We start from the raw sequence: 12034 nt of genomic DNA on the forward strand, positions 1-12034 counted from the left end.
CCTCCCTGCAGCTAGGCCCTCCTGCTGACGGTCAAGCCCACCCTCTCCTGGGACCATTCCTGGCAGCATTCAAGCTCAGGCTGCTCTGGACCTTCTCTTAATTCCATTTCCTCACCCGCTACCTCAGCTTCCTTCCATTTCTCTGCTCCGCTTTGCTGTCCAACTCCTGGAAAGAATGGTCTTATCTTGCTGTCTCAGCTTCCTCTCCTCCACTCACTCTTGCTTCCACTCCTGGCAGGCTTTTGTCCCAACGCTCCATCAAAACCTCACCTGCTTATACCCTGGTCAGTCATGTCACAATCACTGCTCCGCCCAGAATACTCTGGAGGCCCCTCACGATCTCCAGAGGAAGAACTGATCTTTCCACTGCAAGTCTGGCCCTACCTCTCTGTTTTCCTACCTCTCCCCGCCTTGCTGGCTCGGCTGCAGCCCCCCCGGGGGGAGCGGGGCTGGCCGGTCCCCCAAACCTGCCCCTGTGCTAGGACTCCGCCCCAGATGTCAGCATGGCCCCCTCCCTCACTGCCTTCAAGCTGTGAAAGAGGCAAGCAGGCCCTGACTTCTAGGAGCTGGCCTGGCACTCCCAGCCGGGCCTCGGTGTTCTGTCAAACAATTCCACGGCACGTCAACCTCAGACAAAGCCGCGCTGTGTCGGCGATGAACACAGACAGGGCCACTCTGTAATCATCTGCACACACACAAAACACGAACGCTGCCCACACCGCAAAAGGACCAACCATCTTTATCACTTGTGGTTGACTTGTGGTTCCAAACGTATGTCCACCCAGAATCTCAGAATGTGGCCTTCTCTGGAAAAAGCGTCTTTGCTGTGTAATTAAAGGATAGGGTAAAGGATCTTGAAATGAGATCATCCTGGATTAGAATGGGCTCTAAATTCAATGACGAATGTCTTTCTAAGAGACAGAAAGGAGGAGACAGACACACAGAGGGGGAGGCACGCGAGGGTGCAGGCAGAGGTTCGAATGACGTGTCTACAAGCCAAGGAACACCAAGGATTGCCAGCAGCCCCCAGAAGCCAGGAGAGAGGTGGGGAACAGGTTCTCCCGCAGAGCCTCTAGAAGGAACCAAGCCTGCTGAGACCTTGATATGGGCCTTCCGGCCTCCGGTCTCCCGCGCTGTGAAAGGCTCCCTTCGTGCCGCTCTAAGCCGCCCGGTCTTGGGGCAATCCCCCACGCCGGCTAGGAGGAGAGACTGTTGCTTCCTACTAAAGACAGCTGTGGCCTTGGCCCGGTCTCCCCTTCCTTCCGATAGAGTTTATTAGGATCCCCAGCGTGGAATTGGCCTGGCTTCCTGAAAGCATCCAGTCTAGAGTCCAGCCCTGCTTCCATCAGCCCTCCCGAATCCCCTCCCCCAAGCTTAGATCCTACAAGGCCTTCTTAACACTCTCTCACGGGTCACCCGGTTTCCCTATGGAACGCGCAGTTCCTCGCTACTGAGTCATAACTGCCCGTGTTCCTGGCAGGATTTGGCCGGAGGGCATTGACAAAGTCTTCACCCAAAGGCCATCATCTCCAGCAAAAAGTGCAGCCCGCACACCTCCCTCTCTCCTACCCCCTCCCCTTGCTCCGCTTCCCATGGCTCTCCCCCTTGTCCCACACGAGGTCACCTTACCGACTTTCTCTGCACTGTCTGTGGTCTGTCTCTCCCCCCACCCCATGTGAATGTGAACTCCACTAGGGGGCAGGGGTTGTTTGTCTGTTTTGTTTCTGGACCTATTCAAAATGGTGAAAACCTACCCCACCGAGGGCTCTCAGTAAAAATTCAATGAATGGGTGAATAGGCCGGCGCTGGGCCAGGAGCAAGCCCAGGGAGCTCCTAACCTGTCTGGCCATCAGGAAAGCTTCCCTGGAAGGGCGCAGGAGGGCTGGGCTGGGCTGGGTCAATAGAGGTGATCCAGGCACGACAGTGGGCTTTACGAGAGTATTCGGGCATGTGCGAAAAGCCTGGGGAAATGAGGGGTTACTTCAAGACTGGGGGAGAACGAGCACCTCCAGGTGGCTGAAGAGGAGACTCTGGAAGAATAAAGCAAGAGATGAGGCTGAGAGTTGTCAGGGGCCAGGTCATCTGGAGGCGGACAGGGCTGTGGAACAGGTGAGGATGGGAAGGCCAACGGCGAGGCTGTTGGAGGGTGAGGTGACGTGAGCGGGGTCAGTGGCAGCTGGAGAGAAGGGGCAGGGTCCAGGGAGAGGGAGAAAGCCCAGGGTGAATCCTGGGTGTCTGGTCAGGGCATCTGGGTGTCCAGAGGTGCTACTCCCCGCGGCGGGGAGCACGCACCCGGAGCTCAAGGTTGGGCTGGAGACACAGGCTTGGAAGATGGACGCTGAAGCCTTGCAGAGGGGCTTCCGAAGACTTCTACCAGAGAAGCCGGAGCAGGAAGGGCTTCAGGGAAGGGTGGCGGAGGGAGGCCCACTTCCCTCCTCCTCTCTCTCTGGGGCCTCTAGGGCCCCCCACCCCCCACCCCGTGTGGGCCCCTGTGGTTGGAGTCACTTGCTGGGACAGAGGTCTCCTGTCTCTGCTAATGAATAATTCACTGCTTCAAGCTGCTTTCTAAAGCAGAGGGGAGGCTGTGCGTGGCACGAGCACAGACAGACTGTGGAAGCAAAGCCCCACCTGCAGGTGGAGACGGTGGTCTGGCCCCGGAACTCTGGCCCCCCTTATTCTGGGAGACTCATTACTGGCGCTGAAGAGGGTGGTCACCAGAGGAAGTCCAGCCACCACCAGCAGTCCAAGGGGGTGAGCCTGGCACAGGCTGGCACACTCCTCCTCATCCCAGGGGCCCCAGCTCCCCCCTCCCCCACCCGAGCCAGAGGCAGCCCGGCCCAGATGGGAGGGGCCGTGCCCTCACCCAGAGCCCAGGGGCTCCATCCCTCGCTCCTCATTCTGCCTCCTAAATGCCCCTCCAGTCTGCCCCGCCCCCCCCCAGCCCAGGTGGCGCTTCCGGCCCCTCTCCTCCGATCACTGCAGCGGCCTCCTCGGAGCCCCTCCCTGCCTTCCGCGCCATCTTGCTCGCCTCCGCCAGAACCTTGCTGAAGTGCAGTTCACCTCATTCAGTTCATCAGGAGCTCATTCCCAAAACCTCTGGGTTAAAGGCCTTTCTGGGGTTTCGCAGGGCCTGTTCCTACTAGAAACTTCTTTCAGTTCCTCAGTGTGCATCCTCCCTGCTCCCCTCCCCCTTTATCTCTCACTCACCCTCCAGATCACCTATCACTTCCTCTGGGCAGCCTTCTGTGGTCCCCAGGCTGCGGAAGGGTCTGCTTGTGTAACCCTCGCCCCCTGGGTTTTCCCCCACCTGGGAGCCGGACAGCAGAGACTGGAGACCTTGTTTACCACGATTTCCCAGCAAACCCACAGTGGGCCAGAAATAGAGACGGCTGCGGAGCTCTTCCACCTCCCTTCCCTCTCCGGATCCTTGGATCCTGCCCCATGGGGTGAGCAGATGTCAGTAGGCTCCTTCCCAGCTAGAAGGAACAGTCTGAGTCCAAAGGCTGTGTCCGTTTGCCTGTGACCCCCAGAAGGTGTCAGTGGCTTCCCACTGGTGCTGGGAGGAGATGTTACCAAACTCAAGTCACATTTCCACAAGACTCCCAAACCTTTGGGGAAGTAAGAGAATGAGGAGGCAGGGCACCGTTTCCTGTGGAGAGGCACAAAAGAGGCTGAGGAAGGGAACTTTCTCTGCTCTGAGCAGCATAGAGGGGTGGTTTGAACCCAGGACCCTAGCTCAATCCTTTCCTGACTGCGGGACTTGGCGCACACTGCCTAACCTTTCTCGGCGGCAGTTTTCCCATCTGTAAAATGGAAAGAAGAAGATGACCTGCACCTCAGGGTATTTGCAGGCTTAATGAAACAATGCACAGAAAGCAGCTAGCACAGTGCCTGCCCACAGCGATCCAAGTTCCCCTTCCTGGGCCTTCCCAAGGCCGCCATGTATATGCAAATTCAAGTTTGTGCGTTGCCTGGCAGGGGATGGATGGGGCAGACCCAGTGCAGGGGAAAGAGGACAACAAGGCAGAGTGCCAAGTCCATCTCTGTGCTGTGGGACAGGGTCTTGGGGCTGAGGAAGTTGGAGAAATCCTAATGAGAGGGGGAAGGGCCTCTGACTTTCTTCAGTCTCTTTTCCTTACACCTGGGGAAATTGAGGCTAAGAGTGGGTGGCAGCTGTTGCCATTGCCCGAGTATTACTCAGAGCCAGGTTTGGTACCACAGCTTTCCTGAACTTACTGCACTAAATGCAAGTTTTGCACCTCTTTGGAAGCCAGGCCAAGAGAAGCATGGTGATGAGGCCACATGCTTTAGACTCAACAATTACTTGGTTCAAGATCACGAGGAAGAAGCTGTTGTGCCACAAGCCAAGAACCCAGGGCTCCAGACTCCCCGGGACCCTTTCTTCTGCCCCAGAGAGTGTCATCCTCCCAGGATCAGGAAGACGGTGTGGGGGCTGGGGGAATGAGGGCAGATTTCATTCCAGAATCCTCCCATCATGGGGTCAGCGAATGCCAGGCTCTGTGGAAATAGTCAAAAAAGAGACATGCCCAGCCCTCGTGGAGCATGTGGCCAGAGGGGAGCAAAATCTGCCAAAACAGAATGTGTCTCTGTGGCATGAGGATTCGTTTAAGCCGATTATTTTTATGAAACAGAAAACTCAAGAAGTGTTTCTTTTTGCCTCTTCCCCAACTCTTTAAAAGGATTTCACTGGAAAACCTATTCCAGGAAGGGAGCTACGGCCAAAGATAACTACGGCATAACATGCACCTGGCGTGCTAGCCAGGGAGGAGCTTAGGGAAGTCGGCTGGTGAAAATTCCTCTCTGTGCCCCATTGGTTCTGTAGGCACCTCCACCCCCAAACTTTTGTTTACCAAACATTTACTCTTTCTCACCTTCCTGTGCATTGTCTTCCTTCTCTTTGAAGTTCCAGACTACTAAGCCCTTCTCTTTAGCTCCGGATGGCATATAAACCTTAATCGCCTGACTGGGCCTCATATTCTTACGGAGCTGCCATCGATAACGTAATTACATTGGATTTTCTGTTCATCTGTCTCCTGTCAATTTAATTCTTAGACCACCCAGAAAATCTTGAAGGGTAGAGGAAAATTTTTTCCTTCCCGGCATAGCCTTCTGGGGAAGAGATGCTAAGAAGAGAAATCACAAATAAAGGTAACATTGTAACCGTGAGGAGGGCTGTGGAGAAGGGGTTCCTGGTACTGTACAGTGTGAACTAAGGGACCATACCCTGTCTGCAGGGAGGGTCAGGAAGTCTTCTTGAGGACATGATGCTTAAATTGAGAGTCAGGATGAAAAGCTTACTAGAAAATCTGTATCTTGGTCTCTGCATCCTGTTCCTGACAGAGGGCTCCTAAGCCCTTATAAATTCCTAATGGGGCACCTGGCTGGCTCAGTCAGTGGAGACTCTTGATCTTGGGGTTGTGAGTTCAAGCCCCAAGCTGGGCCTAGAGATTACTTAAAAAAATTCCCAAGTGATAAGAGCACTAAGAGCATCTTCGTTCTATTGAGGGGACTCTGGGTGGGTTTCTGGATGGCTCCTAGGGAGGGGCTGGTCACCAGAGAGACCAAGCCATGATTAGAAGCTTAGAATTTTCAGCCTCTTTGGCCCCCACTTCTCCAAGGAGAGGAGAGGGGCTGAAACAGACATACTAACCAATCAGGCCTACGTGAAGCCTCCATAAAATCCCAATAGTACAGGGATGCGGGTGAACACATCCACACCAGGAATGTGGTGCACCCCAACTCCATCGGGACAGAAGCTCCTGTACTTGGGACCTTCCCACACCTTGTCTTATGTGTCTCTTCATCTGGGTGTTCATCTCTCTCCTTTATCACATCCTTTAATAAACTGGTAAGTGTAGGCAAGTGTTTCTCTGAGTTCTGTGAGCCACCCTAACAGATTAATCAAACCTAAGAAGAGGGTCATTCTCCAAATTATAGCCAGTTGGTCAGAAGCACAGGTGATAACCTGGGCTTGCAACTGGCATCTGAAGTGAAGGAGGGGGGCAGTTCTGTGGGACTGAGCCCTTAACCTGTGGGATCTGATGCTCTCTCTGGGTAGATAGTGTGGGAATTGAGTTGAATGGTAGGATAGCCAGCTGGTGTCACAGAGAATTGGTTGGGATGGAGGAAATTTCCTGGGAAGACAGGATTTTTCCTTACACGGTTACCCAGGCAAGAGGGTGGTGTGCATTCTAGACAGAGGGGATGTCATATGCGAAGGTCCTGTGGTGGGAAGAAGTACAATACAATCTAGAAAAATGCTCCAGGTTCACCTTTTCAAGAATATGAAGTAGAGGCATCTTATTTCCCTTTTCTTCTCCAAAATCATTCCCTTCCAATAGACACACACGTACAGGGTGAGAAGAACAGAAAAAGAAACTCTACCTTCCAGGAAGATACCTCAAACTATAATATTGTGGAAAAGCATCAAATGCTCTGTATTCCAGTATGGTTGAATAATGGAATTATTAAATAATTGTGTCTTTTCTCTAGTTCTAAGACTTGGGCTCCTTCGGCCAATAAAATTCCAATGTGTGGCCATAAGGATGGACAACAACTATGAAAACAAGCCTCGGAAAGATGAGAAGGTAGCTGTCTTTTGTGCCTGGAAGCTGTAGAAACAGAAATGCTTACTATACTCCATCATAAAAATGAGTTTAAGGATCAGACACGATAGGGGTCAAAACAAGAACTTTTTTTTTTTTTTAAGATTTTATTTATTTATTTGACAGAGCTAGAGACAGCCAGCGAGAGAGGGAACACAAGCAGGGGGAGTGGGAGAGGAAGAAGCAGGCTCATAGCAGAGGAGCCTGATGTGGGGCTCGATCCCAGAACGCCGGGATCACGCCCTGAGCCGAAGGCAGATGCTTAACTGCTGTGCCACCCAGGCGCCCCAAAACAAGATCTTTCATGAAAGCATCCATCTTGTCTTCCTGTCCAGTATGGGGCATCCATCTTGTTTTCCTGTCCAGTACGGGGATTTGTTTTTGTTCATTATGTTAGCATCCTGTTAGCTTTGTTAATATAAATCTGTCCTGGGAAGGGTTGTTTACACAAGAGAGTCTTTTTTTTTTTTTTTTAAGATTATTAAATTTATTTTGAAGAGAGAGAAGAGAGAACACAAGCCGGGGGGAGGGGCAGAGGAAGAGGAAGCACAGAGCCCAACTGGGGTTGGGTGGGGGAACTCCATCCCAGGACCCCGAGATCATGACCTGAGTGAAATCAAGAGTCAGCTGCTTGGGGCGCCTGGGTGGCTCAGTCGGTTGGGCGTCTGCCTTTGGCTCGTGTGGTGGCCCTGCATCGGATTCCCTGCTTGGCAGGTGTCTGGCTTTCCCTCTGCCCCTCTCCCCACTCATGCTTGCTCGCGCACGTGCTCTCTCTCTCTGAAATAAATACATAAAATCTTAAAAAAAAGAAAAAGTGTCAGCTGCTTATCCGACTGAGCCACCCAGGTGCCCCTGCACAGGGGAATCTTGGAAGACGATTGTAGAACACTCTATGGAAGTGACTTTTAAATCCAAAAATAAGCCTGGGATGGTAATTGGCTATCTTCGTTGATAATTTGATCTGTGATAATTATGCTATAATTGTCATCTCTTAGTTACTTCTAGGCCTTTTTCTTGGGAGGGGTGGGTCAAAGCTGAAGACAGTCCTTGGCAACTCCCTCTTTCTCACATGATATGTGAGACCCATGAAGAACAGGATGAATCAAAAATACAATTTTTTTTTTTAGATTTTATTTTGACGTGATCTCTACACCCAATGCGGGGCTCGAGCTCACAACCCCGAGTTCCAGAGTCACACCCTCCACCGACTAAGCCAGTCAGGCCCCCCTCAAAAATACAATCTCCACAACTTGTTCATCCTGCAAAACTGAAACCCGATCCTCATTAAACAACAACTCCTTATTTTCCTCTCCCTGCAGCTCCCGGCAGCCACCACTTCCCTTCTCTCTTTATGAATCCGGCCGCTCTAGGTGCCTCATCGGAGTGGAATCGTACCTTACTTGTCTTTTTGTGACTGACTTATTTCACTGAGCGGAATGTCCTCAAGGCTCATGCACGTCAAGGCGTGGGTCAGGACCTCGTAAGGCTGAACGATACTCCGTTGCACGCTTCTCCATTCATCTGTGGGCGGACACTTGCTTTCCTTCCACCTCTTGGTTATTACGAATAACGCTGCCATGAGCAGCGGTGTGCAAACAGCTGTTTGAGTCCCTGCTTTCCATTCTTTGGGATACATACCTAGAAGGGGGGTTGCTGGGTCATATGGTAACTCTATTTTTGATATTTTGAGAAAGAGACCACTTTTCATTTAGCTTCTGCCGAAAGGAGACAGCAGACCCAGGCTGCTCTCCTCAAACCCAGAAAGCCTGACCCCTGTCCCAGAACTGAGCCCACGTCCTTCCCTCTGCTCACCAGCCGAGCAAGAGCTGCCGTCCCTTGCCGAGAGGAGTGACTCTGAATGAGCAGGAGGTTTGGCTCCCATCTGGTCTCAGTTAGGAAGCACAGGGCCAAAAAGCTCTCTGGGCTCAAACCCACTTTTCCAGGCTGGAGGTGGATGGTTTCACTTTCTGGTCTGTTCCTTCCTGGGCTCTCCCCCAACTTGGAACCTAGCCAGTTCCCAGGCCTGACCGAGGAGCTCCTACCCAGCCCTCCTCAGCTCCCCTCTCCTTCCCCTCTTCCCCTCTTCTTCTCTTCTCCCTTAACTTCTCAATCCTCTGTCCCCTCCTGTTCCCTCCCTTCTCCTTTCCCCTCCCCTTCTCTGTCCTCTCCTTTCTCCTCTCCTCTGCTTCCCCCTCCTTTTTCTCTGCCCCTCATCCCTCTCACCTCTCTCATGCCCTGCCTTTCCTCATCTTCCTCCCCACCCTGGAGGTTGTGAAATTTCCTTTGCCTGCCCCTGCTTTTCAAGGTCTAGAAGGCAAGGCTTGAAGTACTTTCTCGTCACCCTGAGCATGACAGGCCTTCAAAGCTTCACAGCCAGCTGTCCTCATTGAGGACACACAGACAGTGAACATCTCTTTCCAGAATGACTCCCCCCACCCTTGTGGAAATCTGCAGGAGGGGAGCCTCCATCCAGGATGGCCTCCACAGTGGTCTCAGGGCATCCTTGGCGGTGAGCTGTTTATATTATCCTTACAAACCATGTTCTAGAAAATCTAGAAAATAGAGAAAAGACAACAGATGGCCTTCAAGTCCCTGGGGTTCCCAGTGCCGTGAGCAGTTCTGGTTTCATCTGTGAGTTTGGGGCACTTGTCTCTGCTGAACCCCTGGGGCGTGACAGCTTCCAAGCCTGAGCCTGCGAGCGGGTGTGTGACTGTGCTGGCGGGTGGCCTTGAAGCCCACAGGTGCCTTGAGACTTGGGAAGAGGCCACCTCAGAGCAGCCAGCGGGGCCTGTGCTGAGAGGCAGAAGTCTGTAGCACCAAAAGCCTCCTGACTGCTATCGTGTTTTCCACCGTCCCCCCCTTGGCCAAGGGGCCAGGCTTGTGGGCGTAAGTGGACAGCAGGACGCTGTCACAACCCCAGACAGATGCTGCATTTCCCTCCTGGAGAGAACCCTGCCCCTGTACAGGCCGTGTGGTACCAGTGTTTGGTAAAGCAGGCAGGGACCCAGCCCCCACACCCCCCCAGTCACCCTGAGTCACCCTACTATTGTGACCACAGGAAGCCTGGAGCCATTCACCCTCTGATGCCAAAAACTGTGAGACTTAGAGAAATGAGGAACTCCAGTTCTGGTTTGTGGCAGGCCTCCCCTCACACCTCCTTCCCCACTTCCCCCTGCCCAACCGCCCCTCCACTCCCCACCCCCACCCCCGTCCGTCCCCCCAGCCCCCCTCCCCACCTCTCCAGACCCCACTCAACTGCTGAGAAGCCAGAGACCAGGGCTGGTGCTCCCAGGCTGGGAAACTGCGAAGGGCCGCGGCCAAGGCTACTGCAGGCCAGGCCTGGCTTCCAATCCCAGTTCCTCCATTTGCATAGTGTGTAACAGCAAGAAGGACAGTTTCCCACCAGAATCTCATTTTCCTAAACTAGAAGGCAGGGAATTAAGAGAAGTAAATGATATGAGATCCTTGAGAAATTTCAGAGCACAGGAGGCCCTCAGGAAATAATGAAAAGGGATGTTGAGCGCCTGACACAGGCCGTGTGCCCATCACACTAGCATTTCCACCAAGACTCTGCTCCCGCCAGTGCCCCAGGAGGAGACCGAGGCTCAGAGAGGTTAAGGAAATGGCCCAAGGTCACCCAGCTAAGAAGTGGTGGCGCCAGGCTTTGAGCCCAGCTCTATTTTTCAAAGCTCATCTTTTTATTCTTTGTCTTTCGCTGCAATTCTAGGCCAAACTGAACCAAGCAGAAATCTGTCAGAATTACTTGGTCCACTGAAAGCCCTGGGGAAGAGATGAGTAACCTCCATTGTCTCCCCCAGACTTCCTCAGAAGCCCTCGCTTCCCCGGGCGCCCGGCCGGCTCAGCGGCAGAGCACGCAGCTCTGGGGCTCGGGGCTGTGGCTCCGAGCTCCACGTCGGGTGTAGAGATGACGTAAATGACTAAATCAAAACTTAAAAAGAAAATCCTAGCTTCCCCCACTTTCTTGTCGCATGATCTCAGGCAATACTTTTCCGAGCCTCTTCTGAGCCTCAGTTTCCTCACCTATAAAGTGGGAATGATAATATCTGTCCTGCTTGCTCGTAGGGAGGATGAAGGGAGCGTGTGCTCGTACTGAGCCTGCTCAGATTAGGGGCCCACGGACTCACACCTGCCAGTGTTTCTGGAAACGCAGAAATACCCCCTCTGTCCCATCTCCTCTGCTTAGCATACCCTCCTCCTGGGCCCGTGGCCCCATGGCCCCTGGCATATCTCTGTGCCACTCCTCTCAGCTCTTGCAAGGGTCCTTCTTCTTTTTCTTATTGGGTCCATGGGAGGCTCAGCAACCCTTCAAGATGACTGAAACATGCCCTCAGAAGCTATAACACCAGCATACCATGTGACCCAGAAATTCCGCTTCAGGGATCCATCCCAAGGAAGCACTACCCACCTACTCATTCAGTGAGTCAGTAACAACAGCGATTTATGGAGCATCTGCCGTTTGCCAGGCCCTGTGATATGCGGGGGCTGCACCGGGGAGCAAAGCACGCTGGTACTCCAACCTCTGACCACCAGAAGCCAACTGTCTTTTTTTTTTTTTTTTTCAGTAAGTTCTGGATTAAAAAAAATTTTTTTTTTAAATTTTAAGTAGGCTCCATACCCAATGTGGGGCTCGAACTCACGACTCTGATTAACAGTCTTATGCTGTACCCACTGAGCCAGCCAGGCGCCCCCAGAAGCCAACTAATTGCTGAGGAGACATTAAATAAACAATTACACATATAAATATGTAACCGCAAAATTGTACCGGCAAGGAAATGTCTCAATATGTCGGCTGTAGTAGGCTTTTGCCTGCTAATCTGATAGATGGACTTCTGCGCCCAGGAATCTGGGAAAAGATAAAGGCAAAGGGAAAGGGAGGATTTTAAATTTTTCTGTCGAGTATTATCACTTAGGAGCTTCTCCTTGAAGGTCAGGGCCGGACCTGATGTCAGCCAGGTCATGGGGTGGGCAGCAGTGTCTGTAATGTTTATGCAGAGAAAGAGAAAGACAGAAATAATAGGCAACCCAGTGGGAAGGCATACTCTGCGACCAGATCGTGGGTTCCGAATGCCATTCTCCAATAAAAGGAACCAGGCTTCTGGGAGAAATGGCTGTGTGTAGAGCAGGGGTGGGGCAGAAAAAAGACAAGATGAGCCTGCAGCATCCCGTAGCATCAGACAGTAAGGAAGTGCTCAGAAATCAGAACAAGGAGGGCATGGCGAAGGGACCCAGGTGCCAACCGGAAGGAACTCCCGAAGCTGCAACAATTGAGCAACAACAGAAATAAAGTGGTATTAGATTATAAGTCAAAGTATAGTGAATACCCATGAGTCCACACTGACATAAACGAATAATTGAATAAATAAATAAATGGGGGAGAAGAGACGCGT

The sequence above is a fragment of the Ursus arctos genome, unplaced genomic scaffold (assembly GCF_023065955.2).
Source record: "Ursus arctos isolate Adak ecotype North America unplaced genomic scaffold, UrsArc2.0 scaffold_32, whole genome shotgun sequence".
In the NCBI taxonomy this organism is placed as follows: Eukaryota; Metazoa; Chordata; class Mammalia; order Carnivora; family Ursidae; genus Ursus; species Ursus arctos.